The sequence below is a fragment of the Loxodonta africana genome, chromosome 10 (genome assembly GCF_030014295.1).
Source record: "Loxodonta africana isolate mLoxAfr1 chromosome 10, mLoxAfr1.hap2, whole genome shotgun sequence".
NCBI classification, from domain to species: domain Eukaryota; kingdom Metazoa; phylum Chordata; class Mammalia; order Proboscidea; family Elephantidae; genus Loxodonta; species Loxodonta africana.
The window spans coordinates 70,931,431-70,944,854 of NC_087351.1; positions in this window are offsets into that span (position 1 = coordinate 70,931,431).

A 13,424-nucleotide genomic window follows, 5' to 3' on the forward strand; every position below is an offset into this window, starting at 1 on the left:
CTGTCAATGCAGTATCAAAAATGCAAGACTATAACATGCAAATTATAGCCTTTCAACAAAGAAGTGCATTTTCTTAATTTTTTTTGTAGTTACTAAAAGTGAACAAAAACTAAACCCCTAATAGAATCTTTGCATTTCAAAGTATATTTTTGACAACTATCCAACAGCTAGATCCCAGGGATTCTGAAGGTGTTTTATTTCTTTCCAAATCCCCAGAGGCCACCCACGTTTTCTGAGATTCCATTCCTCCTAACAGCTTGAGGTTGTTTTCAGGCCAATATATTCCATTCATTACTGACATCCAGCAAAATGTGCATTTATTTACAACCTAATAATCAGGTCTATAATTTGTTAGCCAGAAATGTAATTCCTGGGATAGAGGAAGCAACACTGAACTTTTTTTTTTCCCACATGAACTCCACAACATAAAACTCTGAACAACTCCAGTAGGGGAGGGGAGACTAGGATTGGGAGATATAAAGCTCCCCATCTTTATTTTTCTTGTTCTCCCTTGTGCTTTTCCATTTCTGATTCCGTTTCTCCTTCCCCTTACCTTCTAGCTAATGTTGTAAGTGCCCTATTTCATGGAATCATAGAGATATAAAATTAAAAATAAACATAGGGCAAATGGTCCTCCTGTGGCTCCCCATTCACCCAACACACTCACCTCTCCCCTTGGTGTTATTCCTGGCAGGTGGTCATAAATATTGCTTCAGGTAAGGAGAAAAACTACAACTCCAAATTTGAACAACTTTGTTTACTGGGTCTTTCTCTGATCAATCATATTTGCCTTCCCTTTAAAATCTATTTGGTGATACTAAGTCAGTTCTGTGGAGCTAATTCCACTTGTGTGCAATAGCTGCTAGTCCTACAAATATTTAAAACCAGCTCTTATGACTTCTGGTTTTTTTGTTTGCTATTGTTATTGGGTGCTGTCAAGTCAATTTAGACTCAGTGGCCCATGTGACAGAGTAGAACTGCCCCATAGGGTTTTCTAGACTGTAACGTTTACGGGAGCAGATAGCCAGATCGTTCTCCCAAGGAGGCCCTGGGTGGGTTCAAACCACCAAACTTTTGATTAGAAATCAAGCCTAAACAATTGTACCACTCAGAGACTCCTTTTTGGTTTACTTGCTTTTTTCCTAGGCTAACTCTCTACTTCCTTAGACTTGCTTATATGCTATGTACTCTAGCCCCTTTGCACCCGAATTTTTTGGGAGGACTTTATCTCATGACAGAGCTATCAACTCAACTCTCTGGCTTTTCACTCCAGCCTAGGACTGTGCCTTCCTCACAGTATCCCTCTGTAGCCACATTATCTGTGTCTCAAGTTAACTTCATACTTCAGTAGCTGTCCTAGGTTCCATGTTCTCTTTCTATAAACTCATGGTGAGCTACATTGAGGGTCTATGTGTCTGGCTTGATGTCTTCTCTGTTATCTTGTTTTGGTGCATCATTCCAGGCTGTCAAGGTTTTATTTTTGTTTTTATTTTGAGTCTTTAAGCAGTTGCTCACTGTGCCCTTTGTGTCTTTATCTGTTGAGTCCATAAATTGGTCATTTTGAATCGGACAATCATATGGTCTACTAAGCTGGGAATGAAGAATTGAAGAGGAATGACATCACATTCATTGTCAAAAAGAACATTTCAGGATCTACCCTAAAGTACAACACTGTCAGTGATAGGATAATACCCATATGTCTACAAGGAGGACCAGGAAACCTGGGTGACATAGCTAATCAAAAAGTCAGCAGTTCAAATCCAACAGGCACTCCTTGGAAACCCCTTGGGGCAGTTCTATTCTATCCTATAGAGTTGCTATGAGTTGGAATCAACTTGACGGCAAGAGGTTTGGTTTTTTGTTTACAAGGAAGACCAGTTAATATGATTATTTTTCAACTTTACACACCAGCCGCTAATGCCAAAGATGAAGAAACTGAAGATTTTACCAGCTTCTGATGTCTGAAATTGATCAAACATGTAATCAAGATACATTGATAATTACTGGTGATTGGAATGCAAAAGTTGGAAACAAAGAGAAAGGATCAGTAGTTGGAAAATATGGCCTCGGTGATAGAAACTACTCCAGAGATCTCATGATAGAATTTTGCAAGACCTATTTTTTTTTTTTTTATGACTTACTCATTGCAAATACTTTTTTAAACAACATAAATGGTGACTATACATGTGGATGTTGTTGGATGCAACACACAGGAATTAAATCGGCTGTATCTGTGGAAAGAGACTATAGAGAAATTCAATATCATCAGTCAGAACAAGGCCTGGAGCCAACTGTGGAACAGACCATCAATTGCTCGTATGCAAGTTCAAGTTGAAGCTGAAGAAAATTAGAGAAAGTCCAGAAGAGTCAAAATAAGACCTTGTGTATATCCTACCTGAAATTGGAGGCCATCTCAAGAATAGATTTGATGCATTGAACACTCATGACCAAAGATCAGATGAGTTGTGGAATGACATCAAGGACATCATGCATGAATAAAGCAAAAAGACAGGAAAGAACGAAAAGACCAAACTGGACGTCAGAAGAGACTCTGAAACTTGTTCTTGAATGTAGAGTAGCTAAAACAGGTGAGGATATAATGAAGGAAAAGAGTTGAACAGAAGATTTCAAAGGGTGGCTTGAAAACACAGAGTAAAGAATTATAATGAAATGTGCAAAGACCTGGAGTTAGAAAACCAAAAAGGAAGCACATGCTTTGCATTTCTCAAGCTGAAAGAACTGAAGAAAAAATTCAAGCCTGATGTTGCAATATTGAAGGATTCTATGGGCAAAATGGTGCAGTGTTTAAGAGCTTGGGTGCTAACCGAAAGGTTGGCAGTTGAAATCCACCAGCTGCTCCTTGGAAACACTATGGGGCAGTTCCACTCTGTCCTTCATGGTCACTATGAGTCAGAATCGACTCAATGGCAACGGGCTTTTTCTTCTTTTTTTTGATGGGCAAAATATTGAACAACGCAGGAAGCATCAAAAGAAAATGAAAGGAATTTACAAGATTTGGTTGATGTTTAACCATTTCAGGAGGCAGCATATGATCAAGAACTGGAGGTATCCATAGACATATCAAAACTCCCTGAGGGACCTAATTGCCGGGCTGGGGGCTGTGGGGACCCTGATCTCAGGGAACATCTAACTCAATTGGCATAACAGTTTATAAAGAAAATGTTCTACATTCTACTTTGAAGAATAGTGTCTGGGGTCTTAAAAGCTTGTGAGCAGCCATCTAAGATACTCCACTGGTCCCACCCCTTCGGGGGCAAGGGAGAATGAAGAAAACTAAAGGCACAAGAGAAAGATTAGCACGAAGGACTAATGGACCACAACTACCACAGCCTCCACCAGACTGTGTCCAGTACAACTAGATGGTGCCCAGCTACCACCAACGACTGCTCTGACAGAGATGACAATAGAGGGTCCTGGGCAGAGCTGGAGAAAAATGTAGGGCAAAATTCTAACTCACAAAAAAAGACCGGACTTACTGGCCTGACACAAACTGGAGAAACCCCAAGAGTGTGGCCCCTGGGCACACTTTTAGCTCAGTAATGAAGTCACTCCTGAGGCTCACCCTTCAGCCAAAGATTAGACAGGCCCCTAAAACAAAATGAGACTAAAGCGCACATTAGCACAGGAGCAAGGACTAGAAGGCAGGAGAGGATAGGAAAGCTGGTATTAGGGAACCCAAGGTTGAGAAGGGAGAGTGTTGACATGTTGGGTTGTTAACCAGTGTCACAAAACAATATGTGTACTGTTTAATGAGAAGCTAGTTTGTTATGTAAACCTTCATCTAAAAACAAGAAACCAAACCCATTGCTGTCAAGTTGATTCTGACTCATAGCGACCCTATAGGACAGGGTAGAACTGCCCCATAGAGTTTCCAAGGAGCACCTGGTGGATTTGAACTGCTGACCTTTTGGGTAAGAGCTGTAGCACTTAACCACTATGCCACCAGGGTTTCCATTCATCTGAAGCACAATTTTAAAGAAAGGGTAAAAAAAAAAAAAAAGAACTGAAGGTATTGAAGGAAGAAGTCCAAGCCGCACCGAAGGCATTGACAAAAAACAAGGCTCCAGGAATACCAATTGAGATGTTTTAACAAACAGATGCAGCACTGAAAGAGCTCATTCATCTATGTCAAGAAATTTGGGAGACAGCTACCTGGCAACTGACTGCCATGGATACATATTTGTGCCCATTGCAAAGAAAGATGATTTCAACAGAATGCAGAAATTATCAAACAATGTCATTAATGTCACAGACAAATAAAATTTTGCTGAGTATAATTCAAAAGAAGTTGCAGCAGTACATAGACAGGGAACTGCCAGAAATTCAAGCTGGATTCAAATGAGGGCGTGGAGTGAGGCATAACATTCCTGATGTCAGATAGATCTTGGCTGAAATCAGAGAACACCAGAAAGATGCTTACCTGTGTTTTATTGACTATGACTGTGTGGATCATAACATATTATGGATAACGTTGCAAAAAATGGGAATTCCAGAACACTTAATTATGCTCACGAGGATCTTGTACATAAACCAAGAGGCAGTTGTTCGAACTGCATGGTTTAAAATCAGGAAAAGTGTGCATCAGGATTGTATCCTTTCACCATACTTGATTCAATCTGTATGCTGAGCAAATAATCCAAGAAGTTGTGCTGTATGAAGAAGAATGCAGCATCAGGTGTGGAGGAAGACTCATTAATAACCTGGGATATACAGATGACACAGCCTTGCCTCCTGAAAGTAAAGAGAACTTGAAGCACTTACCGATGAAGATCAAAGACTATACAGCCTTCAGTATGGATTACATCTCCACATAAAAAAAAAAAAATCCTCACAACTGGACCAATAAGCAACATCATGATAAACAGAGAAAATATTGAATTTATCAAGAATTTCATTTTACTTGGATCTATAATCAATGCCTATGGATCTACGATCAAGATATCAAACAATGTATTGCATTGGGTAAATCTGCTGCAAAAGACCTCTTAAAATGTTAAAAGAAAGATATCATTTTGAGAACTAATGTTTGCTAACCCAAGCCATGGTATTTTCAATTGCCTGATATGCAAGTGAAAGCTGGACAATGAATAAGGAGTACTGAAGAAGAATTGATGCCTTTGAATTATGGTATTGGCAAAGAATATTGAATATACATACCACGGACTGCCAGCAGAACAAACAAATCTATCTTGGAAGAAGTACAGCCAGAATCTCCTTAGATGCAAGGAAGGTGAGACTTTGTCTTATGTACTTTGGACATGTTATCAGGAGGAACCAGTTCCTGGAGAAGGACATCATGCTTGGTAAAGTGGAAGGTCAGTGAAAGAGAGGAAGACCTTCAAGGAAATGGACTGACACAGTGGCTGCAATGATGGGCTCAAGCGTAGCAAAGATTGTGAGGATGGAACAGGACCCAGCAGTGTTTCATTCTGTTGTACATAGGGTTGCTGTGAGTTGGAACTGACTTGATGGTACCTCACAACAGCAGCAATAGACGGTTTGATATCTGGGGATGTTATTATGTTGTTATTACAAGAAGAACTGTTATCAAGTGTTTTGTATGTATCATATCTGAATCTCATTGAGAATATAGGAGATGATGAGACTATATATAGCTTTTTAAAAGTATATAGATATCTTTCTATAATTCCCAAATCTTCCTTAATGAGCATATATTTCTTTTATAATTTGTGGGAAAGTTTTTTTAAAAATAAAATAGATAACAAAAGTATAAATACTTTTTAAAATAATATAAAATCTAGTCATTCCTCTTCCCCCCAATTCCTGAAACCTCTTGTCTGTCTTATTTCTTCTCTGCTATAACGGGATCATATATTCGAAGTCATGTACAAGCTCGATTAAATTATTTGGGTATAAGTTAAAAGAATTGGAAATGTGACTATTTTATACCATTTAGAATTGCAGATTAGTTCTTTGAGAGCCTTGGATATCAGTATGTAATTTTGATAAGAGATTTTGAAGTATTTAAAAGACTGTCCCCTAAATCAAGATCATTATTTCATCCTCATTCATGCCTATCTCTCCAGGGAATCAAGGGGTGATAATGTATAGGTATGGTAGGCAGAATAATTCCTCACCTAAAGAAGTCCTCACCTAATCCTCAGAGACTGTGAATGTGTTACCTACTTGGCAAAAGGGTCTTTGTAGATATGGTTAAATTTAAGGACCTTGATATGGGGAGATTATCCTGGATTATTTAGGTGAGCATAATCTAATTGCATGGGTGTTTGAAAATGAAAATCCTTTCTTAGCTGCAGAGAACCAGAGAGATGACAGTGTGAGAAGAACTCAAATTTTGAAGCTTTGAAGATGGAGGAAGGGAGCCATGAGCAAAGGAATGTGGGTGATCCTCTAAAATCTGGAAAAGGAAACAGATTCTCCCCTAGAGCCTCCCGAAAGCAGCCTTGCCTACATCTTGATTTAAACCCAGCAAAACCCGTATCCAGCTCCTGACCTACAGAACTGTAAGATAATACATGTGTGGTGTTTAATCTGCTAAATTTGTGACAATTTGCAGATCTCAGCAGTAGAAAACAAATATAATAAGTAAATGCGGCAAAAGTTTTACATTATGCTTATGTATTTTCTCAAAGAGGTGAAGCCAAAGGAAGTGGTGTCCCTATAAAGCCCACGTGTCCATTTCTTAGCACATTAGAAACTGAGAGACCCAGATCTGAATTCTACTGACGGTGTTACAATAGGAAAGGCAAGTGGGAAAATTACCATTACCAGTAGGACTCTTGGGCAAGATGACTGAGGGGAGTGGGCACAAGCATAAGCAAAAGGCTGAGCTGTGAAAGCTCAACCTTTACCCTCTGATACCTTACCCAGAGGAAAATTAATTGACAGTGGTGAAGCGATGATGTAATTTTAAGTCTTGAATAAAAGTGTTATTCTGGTCTGCCCACTGATTCTCACTTACTCTTATAATGGGAACTAAAGCTATGTTGTATAGTGGATTTTGTACACATATGTGTGAAATAAAGCATTTTTCTAATACTCTCACACTTGGAAGCACTGGAGGTGCTCACTTGTCTATACCAAGAAATTTGGAAAACAGCTTCCTGGCCAACTGACTGAAGAGATCCATATTTATGCCTATTCCCAAGAAAGGTGATCCAGCTGAATGCAGAAATTATAGAACAATATCATTAATATCACACTCAAGCTAAATTTTCCTGAAGATCATTCAAAAATGGCTGCAGCAGTATATTGACAGGGAACTGCCAGAAATTCAGGCCAGTTTCAGAAGAGGATGTGGAACCAGGGATATCATTGCTGATGTCAGATGGATCCTGGCTGAAAGCAGAGAATACCAGAAGGATGTTTACCTGTGTTTTATTGACTATGCAAAGGCATTCGACTGTGTGGATCATAACAAATTATGGATAACATTGTGAAGAATGGGAATTCAGAACACTTAATTGTGCTCATGAGGAACCTTTACATAGATCAAGAGGCAGTTGTTTGGACAGAACAAGGGGATACTGATTGGTTTAAAGTCAGGAAAGGTGTGCATCAGGGTTGTATCCTTTCACCACATCTATTCAATCTGTATGCTGAGCAAATAATCTAAGAAGCTAGACTATATGAAGAAGTACTACAGGGCATCAGGACTGGAGGAAGACTTATTAACAACCTGAGTTATGCAGATGACACAACCTTGCTTGCTGAAAGTGAAAAGGACTTGAAGCACATACTGATGAAGGTTAAAGACCACAGCCTTCAGTACTGATTACACCTCAACATAAAAAAACAAAATCCTCACAAGTGGACCAAAAAGCCACATCATGATAAATGGAGAAAAGATTGAAACTGTTAAGGATTTCATTTTTCTTGGGTCCACAATTAACAGCCATGGAAGCAGCAGTCAAGAAATCAAAAGACACATTGCATTGGGTAAATCTGCTGCAAAGGACCTCTTTAAAGTGTCAAAGAGCAAAGATGTCACCTTGAAGACTAAGGTGTGCCTGACCCAAGCTATGGTATTTTCAATCACATCATGCGCATGTGAAAGCTAGACAATGAGTAAGGAAGACCAAAGAAGAATTGACGCCTTTGAATTGGGGTGTTGGTGAAGAATATTGAATACACCGTGGACTGCCAAAAGAACGAACAAATCTGTCTTGGAGAAAGCACAACCAGAATGCTCCTTAGAAGCAAGGATGGCGAGACTGCGTCTTACATACTTTGGACATGTTGTCAGGAGGGATCAGTCCCTGAAGAAGGACATTATGCTGGGCAGAGTACAGGGTCAGTGGAAAAGAGGAAGACCCTCAACGAGGTGGATTGATGCAGTGGCTGCAGCAATGAGCTCAAGCATAACAAGTATTGTAAGGATGGCACAGGACCAGGCAGTGTTTTGTTCTGTTGTGCATAGGGTCGCTATGAGTCAGAACTGACTCGACGGCACCTGACAACAACAACATAACACTTGTTAACTTTATTATTAGAAAGGTAGAGATTTGGTGTATTTTACAGGTTAACGGTGCTAATGATTGTGCTTCATGAGAAGAAATGCAGTAATTAGATTATCCAGAAGGTGTGAATCCGTGGCAATGTGATCAGAAAAGAGAAAACAAATGAATTACAAAGAGAGCAGGAATGGAGTAGAGATTGAAACCAGAACTGAGATTTTATAAAATATTGTTTAGCTAGAGAAAGGTTATATTAGATTAACTGTTGAATACACAGGTGCCAAAGCTTTTACTATTATGGTATCTCTTCCAGATAGAAAGCATGTGGCCATTTTAAGAATCACCTGCAAGCCCAATGTAAGGTAGATTTACCTGTTTGGACAGAACAATGCTTGAGATTTAGGAATCTTTGGGAAGTGTTTCCTTTTTAATTATTACAAAAAAATAAAACACTTCTGTGAAGATTAAAATTCAAATAGTGCAGTTGTTATTAGTTGCCATCAAGTTGATTCTCACTCATGGTGACCCCATGTGTACAGAGTAAAACTGCTCCATAGGGTTTTCAAGGCTGTGACCTTTTGCAAGCAGTTCAGCTGGTCTTACTTACGAGGGGTCTATGGGTGGATTTGAACGAACAACCTTTCAGTTAGTAGTCTAGCACTTAACCATTTGTGCTACCCAGGGACCTTAAAATAGTGCAGAGTATAGTAGTAAGTCTTCGCCTGTGTCCTGCTCCTCCTCCCCATCCCCACCTACCTCTCCAAGTTCAAAGGTAACCTCTTTTGACTGTTTTTGTGTCTTTTTCTTTAGTTGTTAACTGCATAAAGCCACATAATAGGAATTTACCTTTATTAGCTGCCTGCTTTGAACTGGCAAATTTAGCTCACTAAGAGTAACCCTACCCTACCCCCAATTTTTTTAACTTGTGCTTTTGTTTTTAGATATTCTATTGGTTAATTTCAGATGATATAGTTAACTGTCTGTATCTTGATTATTTACATTTAGTCAGCACCTTTTAAACAGGTAAACTGAGAAAAATTGTTTCTCCAGTGCTCTCTCTCTCCTCCACTTTTCTCTGCTTACTCTATTCCTTGTTTTGTTTTGCACAGGTACGTTCTTAGCTTTATTATACTTATTATATTATTATTGTTATGTTTCTGTTTTCAGAAGATCTGTTTTCAAAAGATCTATCAGAGGGTAACTTTGAGTATTTATATGCCTGACAATGTTTGCATTTCACCTTTACACTGAACTGGAAGTTTCCTGGATATAGAATTCTAGATTTAAGATCATTTTTCTTCTGAATTTTGGAGGACTTGGTCCATCTTTTTCTAAAATCCTAGACTACTGTTGAGAAGAATCATGTCAACCTGATTCTGTTTCCTCTGTAATCTTTTTTCTTTATTCTTGGTGTTTTGGAATTTTATGACTCTTTTTCCTTCCATTCTGTTCAGTACTATATGTGCTTTTCAGTCTGAAGACTGGTCTTTTGGGAAGTTTTCTCCTGTTGTTTCTTTGATATTTTTTTCCCCTCCATTTTTATTGTTTGCTCCTTCAGAAACTCCTCTTAGAACAGTATTGGGTGTCATGGGTTTTTTTGTTCCTCCCTTTCTTCCTTTTTTCTTTATAAAAAAACTTTCCCTTGATTTCTGTCTTTCTTTCCTTTTGATTTTGTTTTGTTTCTTTCCTGAATTATCTCTGAACCTTGTGGTATTGATTGTTCCAGAGCTGATTTTTCTGTTGGTTCCTCTTTGCTTTCTCCTTTAAACTCTTAACCAGTTAACCAGTTGCCATTGAATCAATTCCAACTCATGCCCACCCCCTCCATGTGTGTTAGAGTAGAACTGTACTTCACAGGGTTTTCAGTGGCTGATTTGTTGAAAGTAGATCACCAGGTCTTTCTTCCAAGACACCTCTGGGTGGACTTGGACCTACAAACTTTTGATTAGCGGCTGAGTATGTTAACCATTTGCCCCATCCAGAGACTCTTAGTTTTCCTCAAATATCTGATGACCCTTTCTTGTTCATTCATGTTTGTAAATGAAGGATTAGGTTGATCAGTATAGGGAGCTGATGTGGATTTCTTCTTTGTATAGATCTGTTTCACCAACAGCTCTTTCTCCTGAATGTGAAGACAGACTATGAGCCCTGTGTTTGTTGGTACAATATGTGTCCAATGACAGCCTTCACTTTAGACTGCATGGCCACGTAGGAGCAGGTAGGTTGGAGTCTCCAGTGCCCAGATGAAGAGGATCCTACTTTGGGATGCTCCACACAGGCCGATAGCCCGATTTCCTTAGAACTCAGTATTCTGGCTTCAGTTGACAACATTTTTACATGAACAGAGCTCAAGGTGAAGCAAAACTAGTTAGACCTTCTTTAATCAAATCTTCAATCACCTATGTCTCTGGCCTACTTCCCACCTGGAGCCCCTTGGAGACCCTCCATGAAGCATGGCTCCCACATCCATTTAAGCCTGCTATTCACCCTCTCAGACCACCAGGGCTCTGGTATTCACCCTTTCAGACCTATGCCTATCTCCACTCTGGATTATCCATCAATTGGTTCTCAATTGTCTTTTGTTTTCTAAATATTCATCAAGATGTTTTCTTAATTCATGCCCACTCTTCCCATTCTCTGGACTTGTATAAATGAATTTTTTTTATACTTCTTTCCCATGAGTCAATGAGATTTGGGGAGGAGAAGTTAATGCATATTTTCTGTGTACCATGTTGAACTGAAAGCCCAGAGTTACTTTTTGGCTGCTACTTCTGTGGCAGGCCGAGTATAGGGAGGTAGGTTAGAAGGCCTAGGATTTGTTTCATTCTCAGGGATACTTACAGTTCTTGTTTCTTGAATGTGTTCAAATATTATCTCATGTAATCATCCTAATACCCTACAAGGAGGTTACTGTTTTTACCCTGAATTTGCTTGTGAGAAAACTGAGCCACAGAGAGAATGAGTCATGCTGACCAATGGGCTAGGCACTTTGATGACTGGGAAAACTCATCCCAAATGCATTTTCTTGATTAGAGTTTTGAAATACTTTGAATTTTGAAATCTTTGTATCTCATGTTTAACAAAGACTCATTTAAAGGGATAAATTGTTTAACTGAAATGGAGGCAATCTGTCTTGGACATGTTCCCTACTGCTAAATTAATTGCTAATCTCCTGTTTTCCTTAGCGTTTGGATCACCTCACTTGGAACATGAATTGAACAGATTTTCATAGGATTGCTTTTGATTGACAGAGCTAGCTAAATGGTTGGTATAAGTGGAGAAAATTCTCTCATCTTTTATTCACTTCAACAAAGTCCCATTTATGTGCAAACCATTGTGCTAAAATGAGTCAGCACAGTCCCCACCCTCCAGGGGGATAGAAAGTGCACAAAAAACCCTGAAAGGAGAGGAGGATCCAGTATGGTTTCTTTTCAGTCTGTTTCATGGTCCAAACACTATGCAAATAATTAAAACTTTTCTCTGATCTCACAATACCTTGACCTTCAAGTCTATTGATTTTTGTCTCCACTTCTTAATTTCTCAATTCCTTGAATACATTCTAGACTTCATCATCTCTAGTAACAGTTCCATCTTTGAAGTGTTAAGCAATTGGCTTCAAGAAAGATGTATAGTACAAATAGCAAATAATTGCATCAAAAGATGGTCAACATCATTAGCCATCAGGAAAATGCAAGTCAAAACCACAGTGAAATACCATATCACACTTCTCATGTTCACCCTTTAATAGTGATGGCTACCAATTATAGAGCAGGTGCCACACACCTGCTACTTATCTCATTTAGTTCTCAAAGCAACACAGCATAATATTACCTTATAATGAACTGCTTTCTACATTGCTTTCAGTCTCAAACTTACCTGAACTCTATGAAACACATGACATTGTTGGCCACTTGAGATTCTTGTCTCCCTTGACTTTCATAAAATCACTTTGTACTGGTTCTTATCTTATGACCATGGCTTCTCATTCTCCTTCCCTAAACTTCTTTATTACCCCTTAAGTGCTAGCATTCTCTTTCCTTGGTGTTCTCCTTCTTCGTCTCCCTCCCTCTGACTCTTTGTCCATACTCATGATTTTCTCTGAATGATCCTTATTCCTATATTTCACTCCTAAAGTTGTATCTCTAGCTCTGGCACCATTTAAATGAAGGCTGGAACATAGCCACTAAAGTGAGCACTCTAGAGGTCTATGTTGACCTCAGCAGGTGCTATTTTGGTGTAGTGGTGGGATAGAAGCCAGATGAGGCAGGGTAGGAAGTGGGAAGGAAGTGAGGAAATGGAGACAGCAAGTGTAAACTCTTGACAAAAATGGCTCCGAAGGGAGGTTAAAGAACATGATACATGGATGGAGTAAGACAGTCTAGGAGCTTTTTAAATTTAAGTTTGAAAAAATGAGGATGTTTAAGTATTATTGGTACTGTAAAGACTCTACTAGAGGGGGAAAGCTGAAAACGCAGGAATGAGAAGAGGGTGGATACAAGAATAGACTCCAGAGCAGAAAAAAAGGGGTTGCCCTCAGACAGAAGAAGGACTGCCTCCTTCATCATATGGAAGGAAGATGATGCAGATGCAGGTGTGTTCACTGAGGATGAGGAGGTACCTGTCTATAAGCAAGGTCACACTGTAAAAGAGCATGTGGGTGGGAGATATTGTTGCAGTCATCTTTGGAAAATACAACTGCCACAGGGGTTTAGCTGAGACATGGGATTGGGGAACAAAAGGATACCAGCTCTAGGGGTCTGAGAGAATAAAGAGACTCCCTTTGAGAGGAATATACAGGAGTGGGTATCCTCAGGGAGAGCCAACATTCAGTTAAGGAAGTGGAGGAAGCTCTTGTAGGGGAATCTGAGGGTGTAGAGAGCGATCTGATAATAGAGTGGGGATTCAGAGGGCTCCATGGGGGAGAAGTTAGGCTACAGAGTTGGGCCAAGGAAGAACAGGGTATGT